Source organism: Dasypus novemcinctus, chromosome 14 (genome assembly GCF_030445035.2).
Source record: "Dasypus novemcinctus isolate mDasNov1 chromosome 14, mDasNov1.1.hap2, whole genome shotgun sequence".
NCBI classification, from domain to species: Eukaryota; Metazoa; Chordata; class Mammalia; order Cingulata; family Dasypodidae; genus Dasypus; species Dasypus novemcinctus.
The window spans coordinates 104,097,409-104,113,190 of NC_080686.1; the positions used below are offsets into that span (position 1 = coordinate 104,097,409).

The 15,782-nt window shown below is 44.8% G+C and overlaps 1 long non-coding RNA gene across 3 annotated transcripts; it reads right to left on the reverse strand.

Annotated features, from left to right (window-relative positions):
- Window positions 1–306: 306 nt before the first annotated feature.
- Window positions 307–2,800, reverse strand: LOC131273319 (uncharacterized). Of its 3 annotated transcripts, none has more exons than XR_009180515.2 (3): window positions 1,952–2,795; window positions 1,373–1,712; window positions 307–1,092 (listed from the first exon to the last, which is right to left on the reverse strand). It is a non-coding gene; the product is annotated as an uncharacterized lncRNA (long non-coding RNA). The 3 variants fall into 3 exon arrangements; XR_009180516.2 differs by having other exon boundaries at window positions 1,373–1,525; window positions 1,648–2,792; XR_011645709.1 differs by having other exon boundaries at window positions 1,373–2,800.
- Window positions 2,801–15,782: the final 12,982 nt, after the last annotated feature.

Below are 15,782 nucleotides of genomic sequence, written 5' to 3' on the forward strand. Positions count from 1 at the left end.
GACACTAATGGGGGTGGAGTTTGGAATGAAAAGAAATTCCTGAATTGACTGCGGTGATGGTTGCACAATTTGGTAAATATACAACAATTCATTGCATTGTACACTGCAAATTGGTGAATTTTATGGTATGTGAATTTTAGCTCAGTAAGATTTATTATAACAAAGTTATTCATTTCCTCTTTGATTACTTTGCATTAATGTTTCACTAGCACGAGTGGCTCAGGATTTTCATTATGTGCATCTACTTGTTGACCTGTTTTAGAATCAAGGTCTTAAAAATAATTCCACATCTATTCTAAGATAATGTACTTTCAATTTTTATTTTTTTAATTTTTTAAAATTTTTAAAAGATTTATTTTATTTTCTATTCCCCCCCTCCACCCCAGTTGTCTGCTCTCGTGTCCATTTGCTGTGTGTTCTTTTGTGTTCGCTTGTATTCTCAGCGGCAAAGATAATGTACTCCCAATTTTTAAATGCTTAAATTTCATCTCTGGTCCAAGATAATTCTATAATGCTGAGTAATTGCTTTCTCTGAGTTCCTAGTCTGGATTTACTTCTTTTGTTTGGATAGATGTTGTTACACTAGGCACCAGTATGGTCAAAGTGTTTACTTAGGTCATTCATAATGACCAGAAAGAAATTTTAAAAGTGTCAAAGGAGAATCCAAAGAGCAGCCATATACAAACAATCAGAAATGCTAAAATGACTTTGCTGACAGATGCACAACTGGCCACACCCACAGAGTTGTAATCATTTGCCCTCTTCTCCCAGCAAAATTCACCTCCTTTCTATGAACAGGAACCACTGGCATCTCTACCGAGGTGCCAAACAGTCCAAGATGTGCGAAGACCAGAGCCTAGAGCATCAGACCCCTGGACAGTGCCTGCCGTTGAGGGACGCTTGGTAACCGTTTTTTCCTTTTCAGTCTCATGCTTCTTCCTGACTCCACTAAAGCGGTGTGAGTTCCTCGCGTGAGAGTCAGGGAGAGTCGTTTTGGGTAAAACTTTCCTCTTCTAGACGAAAGGTAGAAGAAGGTAGAAAAGACCTGATTTGGGCGCCGCTGGTCCACTTGTGTGCATGGCATGCTTGCGCCTGTGAAAGGAAAAGAAATGAAGTACTGACACCTATTACAACACGGATGAACCTTGAAATATTACGCTAAGTGAAAGCAGCCAGTCATAAGGGACCACATGTTGTATAACTCCATTTATATGAAATGTCCAGAAGAGGCAACTCGAGAGACACAGAAAGCAGACGAGTATCAGAGAAACAGCGAACACTGCTACCACACTGAAGATTAGAATCCTTTTCCTTTTCATATAGAAATGAGAAACAGGATGAGGCAGATATGATTGGAATTAAAGGGGTTTACCGTTAGGAGGGCTTTTAGATATGAGGCCAGCAGGCCGCTGGTCCACTTGTGTGCATGGCATGCTTGCGCCTGTGAAAGGGGGACACCTCTGGGTCCTCTTCGGCCACCGGCCCTCCCGCCTTGAAGAGAGCTGTCTCCGTCATCCGGGAGAAGCTCATCGAGGAAAGATAAAGCAACGAATCCGAGTCACACTCAATATAAATCTGTCTACACAAGTTCATGCATTTTGAAAATTATGTATTTTTGGAGGGTTGGAGGAGCTGAAATTGGTTTACCTGAGGTGACCCACACTTGAAAATGGCCTTTATGGGTATCATTTGGTGTGACCAAAGCAGGCGCTCTGGAAAGCAAGGTGGAGGGAACAAGAGTCCCCTCCCCTGCTCCGGCTGTACCCCGGCTCTCCCACCCCAGCTCCTTCCGTCAGTGCCCTCCCCCATGGAAAACATCCCTCCAATTTGCCATGACAGTGAGTCAGATTCTGGAACTTCACACATACAACTTTCTTTCTTGGAAAGCTCTGCATATGGATCAAAAACATCCCAGGCTCCCGAATGTTATGGTTCTGTATCTTAATCTTACCTTCAAGGCAAGAAGTTTAGTAGTTAATCCTTGACATAGAATACACGCTAGCGTTGGATTGCTGCTGTATAATAAGCTGTAGTATGTAACACCTGGTGTATAACTAGCTGTAGACTATGATGGCTGGTATATAATTAGTGTAGTAGTTAATCTCTGCTATACGGTAAGACGTAACATTTAATCCCTGGCACATAACATGTAGCACATAACCCCTGGCTCATGCTTGCCTGAAGTGGATAATTACTGGCACATAAAGAATGTGGTATATAATCCCTGGAACCTAATTACTGTGGTACCTAATCCCCCGCATGCAATAAACTGTTGCATTGACTCCCTGCTGTGTAATTAGCTGCAGTATAGTCATCCCTAACCTAACAATGACCAGGCTACACAATTCAAACAAGCATCTGCTTCCATCTGCAAGCTCCGTAAGCTCAGCCAAGAGGCCTAACCCGTTTACACGACCCGGACTGTGTGCCCAGCGAGGCCTGCCCAGGGCTCAACAGGAAAACTGCGACCTCCCGAGGAAACGAGCAGCCCGCTCGCCGCCCTCTCGGGCCCAGGCGTTTCTTCGGTGGGTTTCTAGGGGCAGCTGAGCGCGGAGGGGAGGGTCTGCTGGGGGCTCACGCCAGCGCACCGCTCTGGGCTCTGGATTCGCGGTTCTTGGCTGTGCCGCACAGAAGAGCTCAAGGCCAGCCCACAGGGAAGGCAGGTCTCCTCAGGGCCCGCAGAGAAGAGTAGAAAGGAGGGGAGCGCGGCCGAGACCCCGCGCGCGGCGGCGGGGGGCCTGCGGGGCGGGCCTGTGAAGACCCTCCCTCCCCGTCCCCGCGGGGGGCCTCCGCCGAGCGCTGCTCTGACTGGCTGGCTGCCTTAGGCCCCGCCTCGTGCTCGCAGGCCACCAATGGGAGGCCTGCTTGGGGTTATCCCAGCTCCCTTTTTAAAATTTTTTATTTTTTTTAAGAAGCCTTAGATTACATATTACATAAAAAGTACAAGGACTTCCCATTTGCCCCACCCCGTCTCCCTCTCCCACGTTCCCACATCGATAACGTCCTTGTTAGCGGGGTACCTTTGTTACAAGAGACAGACACATACTCCTAACCGTGAACTAGTTACCCTATGGTTCACACTCAGGCCCGCACAATTTTTCAGGTTGTGACAAAATATATAACGACCTGTATCCATCATTGCAGTGTCATGCAGCACAATTCCAATGTCCCCAAATGCCCCGTATTACACCTATTCTTACCTCTCCCTCCCCTCAGAACCCCGATGGCTGCTGCCTTCATTTCAATGATAAAAGTCCTCCCCTTGCTAAAATAAAGCCTGTAATAGAAAACTAATGTCCGCTCTCCTTTTGACCCCGGAAAGAGTTCCAAATGGACCTCGGGGCGGGGCCGGGGCGGGGCCGGGCCTGCGCGGGGCGGGGCCGGGGGCGGGGCCTGCGCGGGGCGGGGCGGGGCCGGGCCGGGGCCGGGCCTGCGCGGGGCGGGGCCGGGGGCGGGGCCTGCGCGGGGCGGGGCCGGGGCGGGGCCGGGTCAGGTCGGGGCGGGGCCGGGGCGGGGTCGGGGCCGGGGCGGGGCCTGCGCGGGGCCCTTCCGCTTTGTCCTTGGGAGCCGGGGTCTCCAGGCGGGACCGGCTGAGACTGGACGTCTTTCCTCATCTTCGCTCATTCCCGATGCTAACCTGCCGCACTTTCCGGAAGGAAAAATGATGAACAACTCAAGACTCTTAAAGCGTGGAATGGTGAACTTTTAAGAACACTCCAGACTGGGCGGAAAGAGGCTGCAAGAGCCAAGATGTGACTATCTGGGCTGCTGTGTAATCAGGTTGAAGAAATTGGTCCCTGGGCCTCAATCTTTTAATGGAAAAGGTGACTTACAATTGCTTAAAAAAAAAGAGAGAGAAATGAAAGAAAAAGGTATTCAAGTATTAAATTCCTTTGGTTAGAAGTAGCTAGCAAGTAGTAAATATAACCATGTATAAAATAAAAACAATTATGTCATTAATAAAGTTAAAGCAGTATTCCTATTTTCTAATAAAAATTCTTCCTCTCAAAGTTTCAGATGGGAAACAGAAGGAGGCAGGGGCTGTAAACCTTAATTCAGTGGCCTTGGGGCTTCTGCTGCTGAGTTATGAGATAGTAAATGTGAACTGGTGGTTAAGTGTTCCCCAAAAAGCTTTATTTTTTAATTTTTTATAAGATTTATGTATTCCTCTCCACCCCCTCGATGTTTGTACTTGCTGTGTCTTTAGGAGGCACCGGGAACTGAACCCAGGACCTCTGATGTGGGAGGGGGGCGCCTATTCACTTGGCCACCTCTGTTCCCTGCTTTGTTGCGTCTCTCATTGTTTCTTCTTCGTGCCTCTTATTGCGCCAGCTTGCCATGCCTGCCAGTCCCGTCGGCTCACTGTCTTGCTCGTTTTTTCTTTAGGAGGCACTGGGAACCTCTGCTCCCTGCTTAGCTGTATCTCTTACTGTGTTTTTCCCCTTGTGTCTCTTATGTGGCACGTCTGAGCAGCCATGTGGTGGCACCTCCATCAGTACCCGATGCTGCTCCATGCTCCTGTGTGGATGCGTGCCCACTGGGAAACGGAGTCAACATCATATTACAAAAAGGCAGGTGAGAGAAGTTATTGAAGTGCATGTTATATAACTAGTCTTCTCTCCTGCAATCAACATCACCCAGGAAGACATGTGAAATGAGGCAGAAGAGGAAGCCAGCACTACTGGGTCCATTTAAACATGTACAGATGTACTTTATAGTTACCAGACCTCAAGGGTACCAGTGTGTCCTGTCACAGGGAGGCTGGATGGGGCATTCCCTTGCTGCAAACTCACTGCTGTAAATAAATGAGCCTGGCGAGATGCCAACATGGGAGTTGCTCCATCTTCACCAGGACACTGACACTCACAAGCACAAGCTGTGCTGAATATTGGTCAAGCTCTTGTTCCCTCAAGAATTTCACTGACCATGTCGTCCTCAAAGCTGGGACAAAGGAGAATGAATAAGAGGAGTCATTAAAAATGATTTGGCTCATTTGGAAAGCATTTATCTGATAAAGGACTTGTATTCAGAATGTATAAAGAATTCTTATAGCTCTGTGGCAGTTTGAGATTATTTTATGAGTCCCCAAAAGAGAAAGATTATGTTTATTTTATTTTTTATTTTTTAAAGATTTATTTTTTTTATTTTATTTAATTCCCCTCCCCTCCCCCGGTTGTCTGTTTTCTGTGTCTTTTTGCTGCGTCTTGTTTCTTTGTCCGCTTCTGTAGTCGTCAGCAGCACGGGAAGTGTGGGCGGCGCCATTCCTGGGCAGGCTGCTCCCTCCTTCGCGCTGGACAGCTCTCATGGGTGCACTCCTTGCGCGTGGGGCTCCCCTACGCAGGGGACACCCCTGTGTGGCAGGGCACTCCTTGCGCGCATCAGCACTGCACATGGGCCAGCTCCACACGGGTCAAGGAGGCCCGGGGTTTGAACCGCGGACCTCCCATGTGGTAGACGGACGCCCTAACCACTGGGCCAAAGTCTGTTTCCCAGATTATGTTTATAAACTCATCGGTTCCTCCGGATGTGATACCCTTTGACTGCATTAAATTCAGCTGAAGGGCCCTTGCTTAGATTACCTGCTAATTTGGCTGTAGGGCTTTTTATTAGACCACGTCAGTGGGCGTGACTCAGGTCGAGTCCCCACCGCCTTGCTGGGTCTGATATAAACGGACACTCAGACCCAGAAGAGACGGCTCTGCCATTTTGATCCTGCTGTGTGACAAAAAGGAGAAGGTGCAAACAGCTGAGTCCCCGGGGAGAGCTGAGCCGTCTGCTTCCCAGCTTACAGCTGAATTTGGGAAGAGTGAGGACCAGCCGAGACTGATACAGGAAGCCTAAGAGACAAACCCTGGGCCTGTTTGCAGCTGAAATCGAGAAGAAAGCGGGGCAGCTGAGCCTGAGAGAGAAAGCCCGGAGGGGAAGGAGAAACCAGGCAGAGATGGCGGCCATCGTGCTTCACTGCGTGGCAGCACGCCAGGGTCAACAGTCGCTGACTTTGGTGAGGAAGCCTCTCTGATGGTGCCTCAACTTGGACTTTCCATGGCCTTGAACTGTGAGCTTTTACCCCAAGTAAAAACGATTTATAAAAGCCAACAGATTTCTGGAACTTTGGGTCCGTAGCCCTTTGGCAAACTAATACAATCTCAATAATGAAAGGACATATAATCCAATTAAATATGGGCAAAGGATCCGAATACATATTTCTCAATGAAGATACACAAATGGCCAATAAGGATATGAAAAAATGCTCAACATTATTAGTCACCATGGAAATGCAAGTCAAAACCACAGTGAGACACCACTCCACACCCACTGGCCGGGCTAGGGGAGCGTGCAGAGAAATCAGAACGCTGTACACTGCTGGCTTCCATGCAATGGAAACAGCCTGGCAGTTTCTCCAACAATTAAACAGAGTTACCATGTAATCTAGTAATTAAACTCCTGGGAATATACCCAAGAGAAATGAAAACATATACACACACAAACTTGTATATCCACCCTCATAGCAGCATTATTCATAACAGTCAAAACGTGGAAACAACTCAAACGTCCATCAGCTGATGAATGGACAAAAATATGGCCTAACCACACACAGGAACGTTATTCAGCCGTTAGAAGGAATGAGGTGCTGTCATGTTACCATATGGACGAATCTTGAAAACATTATGCTAAGCGAAAGAAGCCAGTCACAAAAGAATGTACTGTATGATTCCACTCACATGCAACCCAGAATAGGGAACTCTATAGAAAGAGAAAGGAGATTAGTGGCTGTTGAAGCATGGGGAGGAGGGGTGCTGGCTAAAGGATACGGGGTTTCTTCTCGAGGTGATGACAGTGTTGTCAAGCTGACTCTGATGATGGTTGCACATACCTGTGAATGCAGTAAAAACCACTGAATTGGACACTTGGAGTGGGCAATTGTAGGGTATTTGAATTGCATTTCAATAATGCTATTTTAAAAAGTGGAATGGCTCACATTGCCACTTATGAAATATTCCAGCCAAACTCTGAATCTCATAATGAGGAAACATCAGACAAACTCAAATTCAGGGTCATTTATATTTTTCAAAAATACTGGTCATAAAAGACAAAGGACATCTGAGGAACTGTTTGAGAACAGGAGACTACAGAGCAGTGGTGTGCTGGCAGGTGTTAGCCAGCAGGCTCTCAGGTGGATACGAAAGCTGTGAGCTGTAGTGTTTACTTGTCTCCATGGCATAAATGCTTCTGGCGTGGCTAGTGGCAAGCTACTGGGAAGAAATGTGCAGTTCCGCATGCAGATGCAGGTGACATAAATAACCTTGAGACACAGATCACATAATGTGGTAAAATAACTGGGAAGAGATGGGTTTTGCTATTTATTACCTTTGTCTTAAATAAAACATTTAATTGTAAATTTATACAATTTAATTTTTAATAATGGCTGGATTTAACAAACAGCTGACAAAAGTCCTGAACATTATACTACTAAAGAAAGGTGACAACTAAATGCAATGACAGAGTCTGCACTGGATTTTGGATTTTTTTTTTTTTAAGATTTATTTATTTCTCTCCCCTTTCCCCCCCACCCCGGCTGTCTGTTCTCTGTGTCTATTTGCTGCGTCTTCTTTGTCCGCTTCTGTTGTTGTCAGCGGCATGGGAATCTGTGTTTCTTTTTGTTGTGTTATCTTATTGTGTCAGCTCTCCGTGTGTGCGGCGCCATTCCTGGGCAGGCTGCACTTTCTTTTGCACTTGGTGGCTCCTTGCGCGTGGGGCTCACCTACGTGGGGACACCCCTGCGTGGCACAGCACTCATTGCGCGCATCAGCACTGCGCATGGGCCAGCCCCACACGGGTCAAGGAGGCCGGGGGTGGGAAACGGACTTTGGCCCAGTGGTTAGGGCGTCCGTCTACCATATGGGAGGTCCGTGGTTCAAGCCCTGGGCCTCCTTGACCCGTGTGGAGCTGGCCCATGCGCAGTGCTGATGCGCGCAATGAGTGCTGTGCCACGCAGGGGTGTCCCCCGCGTGGGGGAGCCCCACACACAAGGAGTGCGCCCATGAGGAAAGCCGCCCAGCGTGAAAGAAAGTGCAGCCTGCCCAGGAATGGCGCCGCCCACACTTCCCGTGCCGCTGACGACAACAGAAGCGGACAAAGAAACAAGACGCAGCAAATAGACACCAAGAACAGACAACCAGGGGAGGGGGGGAAATTAAATAAATAAATAAATCTTAAAAAAAAAAAAAGAAGGCCGGGGGTTTGAACTGTGGACCTCCCATGTGGTAGATGGACACCCTAACCACTGGGCCAAGTCCGCCGCCCTGGATTTTGGATTTTGGGGAAAGTGCTAAAAAGGACACTTGATAGACTGTATATTACATAATAGTAACACATTTTGAGTGTGATACTTAGAGTGTGTTTATGTAAATAAATGTCCACACTCTTAGTAGATATGTGTTGAAGTATTTAGGGGTAAAAGGCGGTGATGTCTGAAACATTCTTAAATATCTCAGCAAAAAAATACTTATATATATTTATAGTCAGTATAGAGAGAGATGGACAGAAACAGATATTAGGAGAGAAATAAAGCAGATTGGCAAATATTAAAATGATGACTCTAGGTGAAGGGTATGCAAGAGTTCTTTATATTATTCTGGCAATATTTTCTAAATTGAAAATAATAAAGAACTAAAAAATTCTTGGCTAAACTGTTGGCAAAACTGCACTGTCACCTCTCCCTCCCTTGCGGTCCAGGCGCGCCCATCCTGTCCACCAGGAAGACAGCGTCCACACAGAACCTGGGGCAGCTGGATGTTGTCCAGTTTACAACAGGCGCCCTCCCTTTCAGCGACACCCCCCGAAGGGCCAGGCCACACGACTAAAGCCCGGAGGGTGAATCTTTAGGAAAAAGCCCACACGCACCTCGGTGGTTGGTGTCTATCCTGGACCACTTTCCTCAGACAATGTGGTAACAGTTTAAGTAACAGGCTTTGGGATGTGTGTCCGGGACAAGCGAGCTGCTTCTCTTACACCATCGACGGATCAGGCTGCCGGCGACTTAGCATCCCAGGTGTCTCCTGACACAGGCCAGACCCGCCCGAGTCCCCTGACCACGAGCAGGAGGCCATTCCCAGGTCAGGAGACACGTGGACGTTTGGCTACTGACCCTGGACGGTTTCTGCTCGTGTTCCCAGACCCTTCACGCTTTATTATGAACGTTTTCCAACATAAATGGAAATGACTGTGTAGTGCCTAGCCACCACAGAGATTGTACAGTTTACATTTTGTTATTTTTGCCTTGGCCCTGAGCTTGATTTTTATGTTGCGATTAATGTTTCGTTCATTCAATATAACACTGTCTGTGGCTGTCACGAAGCCCCGTGGTTTCATCTTGGCCATAGTGCTCCAGTGAAACAGCTACCCACGGCTGAGTCCTCAGCGACGGGAACCTGGACTCTCTCACTTCTCACGCACAGGAAGTGGTAGGTTGGAGCTTTACACTCCCCAAGTGCTTGGCCTCGGGGCCTGCCCTCATGTGCCTCAGTCACAAGAGTGACCTCCCACGGGGTCAGCTTAGGCCCTCTCAGATCCACGAGCCAATCAGCCTCACTACACTCGACTTCTCAGTGGTTTTTGAGCTGGTAAAGGGCATCTTGTTGGCCATCTCAGTGAAAACAAATGCAAACCCATTTGAAATGTTAGCAAATCTTCAAGTTTTCTAGACGACACAAGGGACCCTGTGTGTGTTATATCCAAAAACCACACAGTACGAATGTACCCTTTACAGTCTGTAAAATTTCTAGAGTGAGATAATGGGGTAATTTTTAACAATGGTGTCATTCTAGACCCAAATTTCTTTTATTTATTTTTTTAATTCATTTAAAAAAAAATATTACATTCAAAAAATATGAGGTCCCATTCAACCCACTGCCCCCACCCCACCACTCTCCCCACAGCAACACTCTCTCCCATCATCATGACACATCCATTGCATTTGGTAAGTACATCTCTGGGCATCGCTGCACCTCATGGTCAATGGTCCACATCATAGCCCATACTCTCCCATGTTCCATCCAGTGGGCCCTGGGAGGATCTACAATGTCCGGTAATTGTCCCTGAAGCACCACCCAGGACAACTCCAAGTCCCGAAAACGCCTCCACATCTCATCTCTTCCATCCATTCCCCACACCCAGCAGCCACCATGGCCACTTTTCCCACACCAATGCCACATTTTCTCTGTGGACCTTGGATCGGTTGTGTCCATTACACATCTATGTCAAGAGGGGGCTTAGATTCCACATGGATACTGGATGCAATCCTCCTGCTTTCAGTTGTAGGCACTCTAGGCTCCATGGTGTGGTGGTTGACATTCTTCAACTCCATGTTAGCTGAGTGGGGTAAGTCCAATAAATCAGAGTGTAGGAGTTGAAGTCTGCTGAGGCTCAGGGCCTGGCTATCATATTGTCAGTCCAGAGATTCAAATCCCCTAGCTATATCTTAAACCCCAGCACCAACTACAATTCTAGTAAAGTAGCATGAAAGTCTTGTGAAAAGAGATCCCATCTGAGTCCAGCTCCATCATGCAGAAACACCAGCTCCAAAGAAGGGCCAACTGACATGGCAGTGAACCCCATCTGCCATGACCATAGAACCCGTGGATCTCTTTAGCCCTCAAAAGAACCAATACCTGGGGTTGTATCTACTTTATCTGTCTCTGAGACTCTGCTCAGGTGTGCATAAGGGCAATCCTTCTGACAACCTCCAGACTCTTTTTTAGAGACTCATAGCCATATAAACTCATTTCTCCTTTCCATTTCCCCCTTACATTAGGTCAAACAGCATTTTAAACTCCTGTTATTATATGTAGACAGGGATATTCTGCTGGTCTGCATTGAACCTTTAATTCAAGGTCATTTTCTAGTTGCATCATCAGCTGGTACTTGGTAGTGATCCCTCGGTGCCAGGGAGGCTCATACCCCGTTGTCATGTCCCACGCTGGGGGGAATGCATCACATCTACACGCTGAGTTTGTCTGTGAGAGTGGCCACATTTGAGTAACATGAAGGCTGTCAGGAGGAAACTCCCAGGCACAGTGCTGCTCTAGGCCTTGTTCTTATTTCAGGTGTGTAGGCTCACAAGCATAGTCATTAGTATCAGGGGCTCACTGTTGGATCCTCATTCCTTCCTGGTCCTTACCATTGCACCTGGGGGCTGCCGCTGCTCCCCTAGGGACCATGACAGAGTACCCCCGGCCAGGAACCCAGTACCCCCCCAGCTGTTGTTTTTAATTGTTGCCACTATGAGTATATCTAAACATTACCATGCACCCTGGACATATGCCCTGTGTAACTCCCTGTCAACCATATATCACCTGTCAATAACATCCCATACCAGTATTCCTCCGCTGCCATTGTTGAACCACTCTGTGATCCAAAACTTCCTGAAAAGTGAAGCCCAATATAATGTCAGGATCCCTTACTAGTAAAATGGAATATAGCGATGGGTTTAAAGGTTAGATATAGAATACGTATTGATTTGGAAAAATTCTACATCCTATCTTTTTCTTTTCTTTTTTCCTAATTATTGAGCTTCTCTTCACAAGAGCCTTAGATCACAGTAATTCATATATACAATATACAGTACTCCCACACATCCACCATAAAACCTTTTCCCTTCCACAGCGATATTCTTACAACTTATTCATATCATATTTACTTAAACTGATGTACAGACTCTGAGACAATAGCTTTCAAACAAGGTGACATTTGTGATTACATTGTGGTCCATACTTTAGGATATACAGTTTTCTAACTTTTTAGTTATCCTATGTTTTACATTACGGTTTACATTATTAGTCTGTCGCCCCCTATATGTTTTTGGTGTAATATTACATGTTTTATATGCATCCTTGTGTACTCTTGCGAAACTCTTCTCTTACCCCACATTTACCTTGGTTCCATCCATTGAACATTCATTTTCCCCTCCCCTTGGGGCCCACAGCGACAGCCAATCTCCATTTCCCGAGGAGCCACGTCCAGAGATACTTGCAACAGTGTTCAGGGCCTGACTTGCTCAACTGCCCTAATGCCCTGGGAGCCATCCTTTCTCTCGAGAGATACAGTTCCCTCTTTTTTGATCGCATTAGTCCTCCCCAGGATATGGGTCCACCCCCACTCTCACTACTTGGGTCTCTATCCAGTGGTACAACCCACCCTGGCAAAATGAGCATTCATTTTGCTCATTTGCACAGGAGTCCGTCCCGTGTCAGACCATCCCCTCTGAGCATCCTAAACAGGTAACCCTCTTAATTATATGTTGATATGGTTTTCTCAGCATTTTGCTCTCAACCAACACCTGACACTCTCCTATGTTCGTATGTTGCCCTTCCCTCCCCCCAATTTTTTGGGCACTATTACCCATCCGCCCATCCCCAGCCCCCCTCAAACCCACAAAGCCTCACCCAAAGGCAACCCCTTGCCCCCATTTTATCTCTTCTTTGTGCTTATACTACCGCCAGCTCATCATTGATTCCACCCCTGCAGACGTTGGCTCACATCCTTCCTCCACCCCCCGACTTCCTGTAAGCCTATCTTCCAGTCTCTAGCTCTCTGAGGCAGCTTGCTTATTTCGTATCATTGAGATCATGTAGTATTTGTCCTCCAATGCCTGGGTTGCTTCACTCAACATAAGGTTCTCAAGATTCATCCATGTTATCACGTGTGTTTGTAGTATATTTGTTCTTACAGCCGAGTAGTATTCCATTGTATGTATATACCACATTTTATTGATCCACTCATCTGTTGATGGGCATTTGGGTTGATTCCAACTTTTGGCGATAGTAAACAATGCTGCTATGAACATTGGTTTGCATATATCGGTTTGTGTCCTTGTTTTCAGTTCTGCTGGGTATATACCCAGCAGTGGTATTGCTGGGTCATATGGCAAATCTATGGTTAGTTTTTTGAGAAATCGCCAAACTGTCCTCCAGAATGGTTGTATCCTTCTGCATTCCCACCAGCAGTGGATGAGTGTTCCCCTTTCTTCACATCCTCTCCAGCATTTGTATTCTTCTGTTTTTTTCATAGCTGCCAATCTTATGGGAGTAAGATGGTATCTCATTGTAGTTTTGATTTGCATTTCCCTGATAGCTAGAGATTTGGAGCTTTTTTCCATGTGCTTTTTAGCCATTTGTATTTCTTCTTTGGAGAAGTGTCTGTTTAAATCTTTTTCCCATTTTTTAAATGGGTTGTTTATCTTTTATTTTCAAGATATATGAGTTCTTTATATATGCAAGTTATAAGTCTCTTATCAGATATATGGTTGCCAAATATTTTCTCCCATTGTGTGGGTTCCCTTTTTACTTTCTTGACAAACTCCTTTGCGGTGCAGAAGGCTTTAATTTTGAGGAAGTCCCATTTATCTATTAGTTCTTTTGCTGCTTGTGCTTTTGGTGTGATATTCATGAAGCCATTTCCTAGTACAAGGTCCTGTAGATGTTTCCCTACACTGCTTTCCAAGGTCTTTATGGTCTTGGCTCTTATATTTAGGTCTTTAATCCATCTTGAGTTGATCTTTGTAAAAGGTGTGAGATGGTAATCCTCTTTCATTCTTCTACATATGGATATCCAGTTCTCCAGGCACCATTTGTTGAATAGGCCATTCTCTCCCAGTTGAGAGGGTTTGGTGGCTTTATCAAATATTATATGGCTATATATATGAGGTTCTATATCAGAACTTTCAATTCAATTCCATTGGTCTGTGTGTCTCACCTTATGCCAATACCATGCTGTTTTCACTACTGTAGCTTTGTAGTATGTTTTGAAGTCAGGGAGTGTGACTCCTCCAATTTCGTTTTTCTTTTTCAATATGTCTTTGGCTATTCGGGGCCTCTTTCCTTTCCAAATAAATTTCATAGTTAGTTTTTCTAGTTCCTTAAAGAAGGCTGTATTGACTTTTATTGGGATTGCATTGAATGTGTAGATCAGTTTTGGTAGGATAGATATCTTAATAATATTTAGTCTTCCTATCCATGAACAAGGAATATTCTTCCGTTTATTTAGGTCTTCTTTGATTTCCTTGAACAGTCTTGTACAGTTCTCAGTGTATACGTTTTTTACATCTTTAGTTAAATTTATTCCTAAATATTTGATTTTTTAATTTACTATTGTAAATGGTATTTGTTTCTTGATTTCCTCCTGATCTTGCTCATTATTGGTGTACAGAAATGCTACTGATTTTTGCCCATTGATCTTATAACCTGCGACTTTACTAAACTCATTTATGAGTTCTAGAAGCTTTGTTGTAGATCTCTCAGGGTTTTCTATGTATAGGATCATGTCATCTGCAAATAATGAAATTTTTACTTCTTCCTTTCCAATTTGAATGCCTTTTATATCTGGTTCTTGCCTCAGTGCTCGAGCAAGTACTTCTAAGACAATGTTAAATAGAAGGGGAGAGAGTGGACATCCTTGTCTTGTTCCTGACTTTAGAGGGAAGGATTTTAGGATTTCTCTATTGTAAACAATGTTGGCTGTAGGTTTTTCATATATACTTTTTATCATGTTCAAAAAATTTCCTTATATTCAGATCTTTTGGAGTGTTTTTATCAAGGAAGTGTGCTGTATTTTGTCAAATGCTTTTTCTGCATCTATAGATATAATCATGTTTTTTCCTTCAATCTGTTTATATGGTGTATTACATTGATTGATTCTCTTATGTTGAACCATCCTTGCATACCTGGAATGAATCCCACTTGGTCGTGGTGTATAATTCGTTTAATGTGTTGTTGAATACGATTAGCAAGTATTTTGTTAAGTATTTTTGCGTCTAGGTTCATTAGAGAAATTGGTCTGTAATTTTCCTTTCTTGTGGTGTCTTTGTTTGGCTTTGGTACTAGGGCAATGTTGGCATCATAGAAGGAGTTAGGCAATGTTCCTTCTGTTTCGATTTTTTGGAATAGTTTCAGCAGGATTGGTGTTAGTTCTTTCCGGAATGTTTTGTAGAATTTACCTGTGAAGCCATCTGGCCCTGGGCTCTTCTTAATTGGGAGGTTTTTAATGACTGATTCTATCTCTTTACTTGTGATTGGTTTGTTGAGATCATCAGTTTCTTCTTTCGTCAATATGGGCTGCTTATGTGTTTCTAGGAATTTGTCCATTTCCTCTGAATTGTCATTTTTGTTGGAATATAGTTTTTCAAAGTATCCTCTTATGATAGTCTTTATTTCTGTGGGGTCAGTGGTGATATCTCCTTTCTCATTTCTTATTTTGTGTATTTGCATCTTCTCTCTTTTTTTCTTTGTTAGTCTCGCTAAAGGTTTGTCATTTTTGTTGATCTTCTCAAAAAACCAGCTCTTGGTCTTGTTTATCTTTTCAAGTGCTTTCTTATTTTCTATTTTATTTAGTTCTGCTCTTATCTTTGTTATTTCCTTCCTTCTTCTTCCTGTTGGGTTACTTTGTTGTTTTTTTCTAATTCCTCCAAATGTGCAGTTAGTTCTTCAATTTTTGCTCTTTCTTCTTTTTTGATATAAGAATTTATGGCTATAAATTTCCCTCTCAGTACTGCTTTTGCTGCATCCCATAAATTTTGGTATGTTGTGTTATCATTATCATTTGTTTCAAGGTAGTCATTGATTTCTTTTGAGATTTCCTCTTTGACCCACTGTTTTTCTAAGAGTGTGCTGTTTAATTTCCAAATCATGGTGTGAAATCTGGGCCTCTGACCCTTGCAAATTTCCAGCTTCTCTCCACTGTGGTCAGAGATATTATTTTGTATGATTTCAATCTTTCTGAATTCATTA